The sequence below is a fragment of the Phyllostomus discolor genome, chromosome 9 (genome assembly GCF_004126475.2).
Source record: "Phyllostomus discolor isolate MPI-MPIP mPhyDis1 chromosome 9, mPhyDis1.pri.v3, whole genome shotgun sequence".
In the NCBI taxonomy this organism is placed as follows: Eukaryota; Metazoa; Chordata; class Mammalia; order Chiroptera; family Phyllostomidae; genus Phyllostomus; species Phyllostomus discolor.
In genome coordinates, this window is record NC_040911.2 from 8012415 (window position 1) to 8019062 (window position 6648).

Genomic DNA, 6648 nt, shown 5'->3' on the forward strand with positions numbered 1-6648 from the left:
CTTTCCGTCTTTCCTTGTTTGTCATGAACCGGAGACACTTCTGAGCAGTTTTGGCCAGGTGTTCTGAAGACTGTCTATGAATGGAGGTTCGCCCGATGTCCTCTCCTAGTCAGACTAGCATTAGGGACTGGGGGGAAGGACACCACCTGAATGGTGTGTCCCCCTACCACATCGGATCAGGGCGACGTGATATCAAGGCCCCATTCTCAGTGACGCTGGTTACCTTCGGTCCCGTGACTAAGGTGACGGATGGTGGGCGTCTTCCACGGCAGGGTCACCGGCTTTCCTTTTCGCGCTCTGGCCTTCAGTCGCCGGTCGCCAGGTCCAGCCGTGGAGGATGGAGGAAATGAAGCTACGCCTCGTGGGGGGAGATAATCAGAGAATGTGGGGGTGCTTGTTAGCGCCTCTCAGTGGTTGATGAGCCCTGGGGGAGACCCACCGAGGCTGTGCGTCGTTCCATTTCTCCTTAGTTTTCTACCCACTCGCCGTCGATCTTGCCGATGGCGGCAGCGACTGCCTGTTCCACTGGTGATTTTCTCAGTTCCTCTCACCTCTGCTACCTTGATGCATCAGAATTCTGTAAGTAAGAGTTGTCCTTTTCCAGTGTCAAGGCTTTTTTCCTTAACCTACAATTTTACGTTATAAGCTAACCTGTGGAAGTGAAGTCTGTATTCTTATTTTTAATCTCAAGTGCTGAAGTCATACAGATCTAACTGGACTTTTGCGTAAAACAAAACACTGCGCCCGAGTGTGGCCCGTGGCTGCTAAGGATGACGAGGGAGTGATACAGAGAAATGAACACCAACGCATCTGTATTCGTCTCATGTGAAAAGTGGCGTAGTTCCTCCTGGGGACTGACGGTGAGGTGTGAAAACCATAGTGCGTCCTTGCTGAGGAGGCGGGCTGCCGAACGGGACAGTGCAACCCAGCGTACGTGGGATTTACATCCAACTGTAGAGAAATACGTTCAAAACTAACAGCACTTGAAGGACGATTGAATCACACAGCCAGCCAGTAGAGGCCCAGGGGAGTGAGCACTGGGCTCTGCAGACTTTTAAGTGAAGCAGCCCGTGTGCGAAGACGAGACGCGGAGACGGCAGGGAAACAAGCCGACGGCAGGGAAGCTGCTCCAAGGAAGGCCGCTCAAGGGCCGTTTTCCCATCGGCCTCAGCTGAACGCCCAGGAACTGAGTGCCAGTTCGTAGGACAAGTAAACCGGGCTGAGCACCCTCCTCGCGCCTTCCTGGGTGCACAGGCGCGGTAACAGCAGCTCTCAGTGTAAATGCAATTTTAACCTGAGATGAAAAAAATGATTTCCAGTTTCCTTGCTGACAAACGCAGTTAACTTGGAGCTTTGTGAAACTAGGAGAGATGCCTCTCTCCACAATGTGGCTTTTTTTTTTTAAAATCCTCTCCGGAGGATATGACTTTTGATTTTAGAGAGAGAGGAAGGGACGGAGGGAGAGAGAGAAACATCGATTGGTTGCTTCCCATAAGCACCCCAACTGGGAACTGAACCTGTGACCTTTTGGTATATGGGACGACACCCTAGCCAACTGAGCCACCGAGCCAGGGCAAACGTGGCTCCTTGTTTCACTTTTCTGTAGGGACGTGTCTGGACAGGGCCGCTGCCCTCGCGGGACCACGTGCTCTGATGGGGAGCTTGTGCCACAATGTCCGTCGGGGCATTGCCCCCTCCTTGCTGTGAACAGTAGGCTTCGTGAAGAAGTAAAACGTGTGGGTTCCAGCGCGTTTATGACTGAAGTTTGAAATTATTTAAAATCTTTTTTTACACTTTATTTTCTTTTTCATTTTAGAGAGAGGGGGGTAGGGGACGAGAGGACAAGAAACAGATGTGCGAGAGAAACATCAGTTGGCTGCCTTCCACACATGCCCCAGAGGGTGACCTGTTAAGAGAGAGGGGGAAGGGAGGACGAAAGAAGGAGAGAAACATCGATACGTGAGAGACATCTCGACTGGTTGCCCCTTGAACACCCCCAGCCGGGGACCCTGCCTGCAATCCAGGCACGTGCCCTGACTAGGAATCGGACCCAAAGGTTCACAGGCCAGCATTCAATCCACTGAGCCACACCAGCCAAGGGCAAAGGTGCCATCATTTAATGGTATGTCAGCTAGGACAGCCGTAACAAAATGCTGTGGGCTGGGTGGCTTGGCCAACAGAAATGTGTTTCTCATGGTTCCAGAGTCTGGAAGTCCGAGGTCCAGGTGCCAGCAGCTTCCATTTCTGGCGAGAGCTGTTTCCGGCTTTCAGAAACGGCCTTCTTGCTGCGCCTTTGCAGCTGCCAGTACTTGCATGTCGGGCTGCCCGGCCTCCAGAGCTGTGAGGAACAGATTTCTCTGTTGTGTATCAAGCAGCCGGCCTGTGATCTTCTCTTCCAGCAGCCCAAACAGACTAAGGCAATGGATAGCCTTAATACTTTCCTCAAGATGCACTCGTGGGGAAAGGATTTCCTTAAATTATTACTTGTTCAATGGGCAAAAAACAGATTAGCTGGATATAAGACCTCAGCTCAACATTCTTCCCTTGAGAATCTCATCATGCTCATGTGCAGTGTTACGGGGGAGAAATCTGAAACCAGCCTGATTTTCTTAAATAAGTCACCTGATTTTCTTTCCCTCTGACCGACCAACGTCTTCCTTCTTTTAAAATCTAGTGTGTTTTCTGAAGGTCTCGGGGTTTTGCATGTGAGCCCGTGATCCCTTCCATACGAGTCAGGGTCCCCCAGAGACACAGAAGCAACAGCGGACACGCGGGGCCTGGTGTTGTTAGGGAAACTCCCCAGTGGGGAGGGCCGTGCCCAGAGCGGTTCACAGTGAAGGGGAACAGGTTTTGCAGGAACCCGCCACCAGGAAATGCAAAGAGGTGCACTGTGTGCACAGCAGGTAGGCTCTGGGGCTGACTTGGGGCCCCACCTGAGGGATGCTGGGCCTGCAGCCACTCAGGGGTCACTCGAGCTGTGTCCTGGGCACAGGTCTCTGTCGTCCACAAGAAGGGCTACTTGGTTCCTGGATGCCACTCTCCAGGTGAATGGGCAGCGTCCTTGTCGGGAAGGCTGCCACTCTGCCCAAAGGAGGTAAAGACAAGTGGCTCAGCTGGCCGAGTCCCGTGCTGTCAGTCCCTGCGTTTGGGCGTGGAACCAGCTCCTGTGTACTGGCTGAGGGCCTGGCCGGATGGCCAGGTAGAAGGGCGGTGGGAAGTTGGCTGTTCAGGGGATGGCTATAGGGGGCACAGATGCATGGACGCCGTCATGGACGCCCAAGAGTACATTGAAGTAGGCCTTGTCCCTGTCACCAGAAGAACCTCCTGAGATCGGAAGGCAGTCGGAACCAGCAAGGGCACATCTTGGTGTGCTCGCTTGAGGCAGCCACCTGGGTCCCTGGAGTGAGGGGATGTGGGGGCCGCAGCCACGCAGAGATGGCGTGGATCTTAACGAAATTCTCATGTTCCCCCTGGGGCACAGCAGCTTTGGACAGACGCTGGCGGCCCTGGAAGGTTATAAGTGGGTCTGGATGGAGTAGACAGACTCTGGACCAGGCTGGGCCTACTCCGAGGTCGATGCGATGCTCCAAATACTGGGTTGGCCCAAAAGTCCGTTTACGTTTTTTCCATGCAATGACACATTTCATGTTCACCAATAACTTTATGGACTTGGCTATTTCGAGTATGTTGACTATATTCTGTGTGGTATAATGATTGTTCTCAACGTCTCAATTTAATCGCTATCAACTTCACCCGGTCTGCTCGACCATGGAGCACCATCCACTGAGAAATCTCCAGCATGAAACTTTGCGAACCACTTTTGGCACAACCAGTCACAGCACCTTCTCCACACACTGCACAAATATTTGTTTGTGTTTCAGCTGCGTTTTCACCTTTCTTGAAATAATAAAGCATAATATTGCCAAAAAATGTTGCATATCTTCTTCCATCTTCAATATTAAAATGGCTACACAAAAATTCACCAATTTTGATAAAGACTTTTTTTTTAATGCACACTGGCAGGGCAGCCGTCCGATACAATCTAACGAAGCAAGTGAACTTTTTGGCCAACCCAATAATACTATTAAAGGACTCAGTCAGAAGATACTGCACCAGTTTGGACCCCCGAATTATGTTTCTTCAGACCTGGAAGCGTATTTTACAGCCCATAGTCTCCGACGTGCTCAAAAAGATGTCACACGAAATGGACACAGTGTGTTGCAAAGCATCCTCTGAGCAAGGGTCTAATAGAGGGTTGACATAGGTGGCTGGAACCACAGGGAAGATAAAGGCAGGAAGGGCTGATGCACACGCCTTGCTGAATGTGTGCTCACACTCAGGGGGAAGGGGGCCAAGGGAAGGCCCCCACTAGGTAGATTCTTCTACCTTTTGGGGGGATTTGGAGGAGAAGGAAGGACTGTATAGTTCTTGCAACTGTACACGTCTCCGTATCGCCTCCGTTTTCTGTTTTTCGAGCCGATGGAGTGAGCGGTGGAGCGCTGTCCTGGTCTTACCGGTGAGGTTGCCGTGCTGACATCAATGGTCAGAGCTACAGGGAGATTGAGTGAAGAGCCTCCTCCCCAAATTGGGCATCTGTTTAACTGTGGGAGCGCTTGGAATAAAGACCAGGGAATGGCCTGTGAGTCAAGAATCTGGCCCAAAGAGCTCTGGCCTATTATGTCTTCGAAGATTTTATTTGTTCTCGTTTTTAGAGAGGAGGAGGGAAGGCAAAGAGGGAGAGAAACCCCAGGGATACATCCATCAGTTGCCTCTCCCACGCCCCCAAGTGAGGACCTGGCCCCCAACCCAGGCATGTGCCCTGACTGGGAATTGAACTGCGACCTTTCTGTTCCCAGGCCAACGCCCAGTCCCCTGAGCCACACCAGTGAGGGCTGCTGGCCTTTGTCTTTGGCTTCTGCGAAGTAATCTGTGTCACCCCTAACAGAAACGTCTTTGTTTAGATGAGGTCTGGACGGGACAGAAAGGCCAACTGTGTGGTGTATGTGGAAGCTGAGCATCTGGTGTTATCAGTTGCCCTAGAGACCGAGTTCAGCCATGTGGGCAGTCCACCCATCACACCTACGTAATAAAGCCCCATCATACAGAGGTTTTTACATAATGAGAACCTCTGGACACCAGATGAGCTTCCCTGCTTGGCAAGGCTCCACGCACAGTGTCACACCCCAGCACTGGGACGGTCACAGCGCCCTCACTCCACGGGAGGGGCTGAAGTGTGGCTTTTACAGCCCTGCAGACTTCGGCCCATTCACTTTTCCCTGTAGCCAACTTTACCGTAAGCCATAGCCATGAGAATAACAGTTCTCGGTGAGTGCCTTGTAGAGACTCGTCCACACGGAAGGTGGTCTGGGAACCCCTCCAACTTCAAACTGGTGTCAGAAGTCTCGGGGCCTGTGTCCTCAAACCTTGCAGTTTGGCTAACTCTGGGCAATACATTAGTAAAGAAGAAAAACTCAGAACCTTTGCTCCTTTGTATTTCTAAAAATAACAACAACAAAGAAAAGCAAGCAAACAAAACTATGTGCCTTATGCAAGTCAGAATCATAATGAAACGTCTCTTCACACCCACTGGGAAGGCTATAATTTAAAAATGTGATTAAGTGTTGCAGAGGATATGGAGAAAGGGGAATCCTCACACATCGTTGGTGGGAATGGACGATGGCACAGCTGCTTTGGAAACCAGCCTGGCAGTTCTGGTGAAACACAGAGTTAACCATAAGGTTGTCCGCAGCAGAATGGTCAAACCTGCAGACAACTGTTATAAAAAAAATTTGTTTGAGGATAAGCCTGGAAACGAGATCTCAACACACGGAGATCCCAAGAAATGACCATTTGCAGCCACCGTGTGCATTTGGAATTCAAGAGGGAAGTAAGGAACACGACCCGAAGGTGGGAGAAGGCAAGGTGGGGATTGGGTGACAGGATAGTTAATAAGATTATGTGTTCTCTTGAGGCCACACTTTAGAAGGAGGGGTCTAAAGAGATCATTTCAAAGGTGTGTAAACCTGGATGCACAGAAACAAGAAAGTTTGCTTAAGGCAAAGGTAAGCCTTTTTCTACAGAAGTTCCTGAGGGTGACACCTGCCTGCCCAGGTAGGAACCCATGACCAGACCACCAGGTGAGGTTACTCCCCGCAGAACCCCGTTCCGGCCACCAGATCCAGGGTCTAAACCCAAAATACATGAAAACATACGTCCCCACAAAAACTTGTATGCGGAGGTTCACAGAGGCATTATTTATAAAAGCCCCGACGTGGGAACGAACAGCCGAAATGTCCATCAGCTAGTGACGGGATAAATGAAATGCGTTGTACCCACACAGTGGAATCTCATTGGATGATGAAAACAATACAGTGGCCGGTGGCTCGGTTGCTTAGTCCATACACCAAGGTTGAGGCCCAGTCAGGGCACCGCCAAGAATCAGCCAATGAATGTGTACATAAGTGGAACAACAAATCAGTGTCTTTCTCCCCCTTCCTCTAAAATTAATAAAAAAATTTTTTAAATCGGTGAATGCTGGCACACTGCACAGCATGGCTGAGCCCTGAGAACACCATGCAGAGGGACTGAAAGAAGGCAGACCCAGCAGGCTGCGGCGTGTGCGATCCCACCTCCAGGAAACACCCAGAA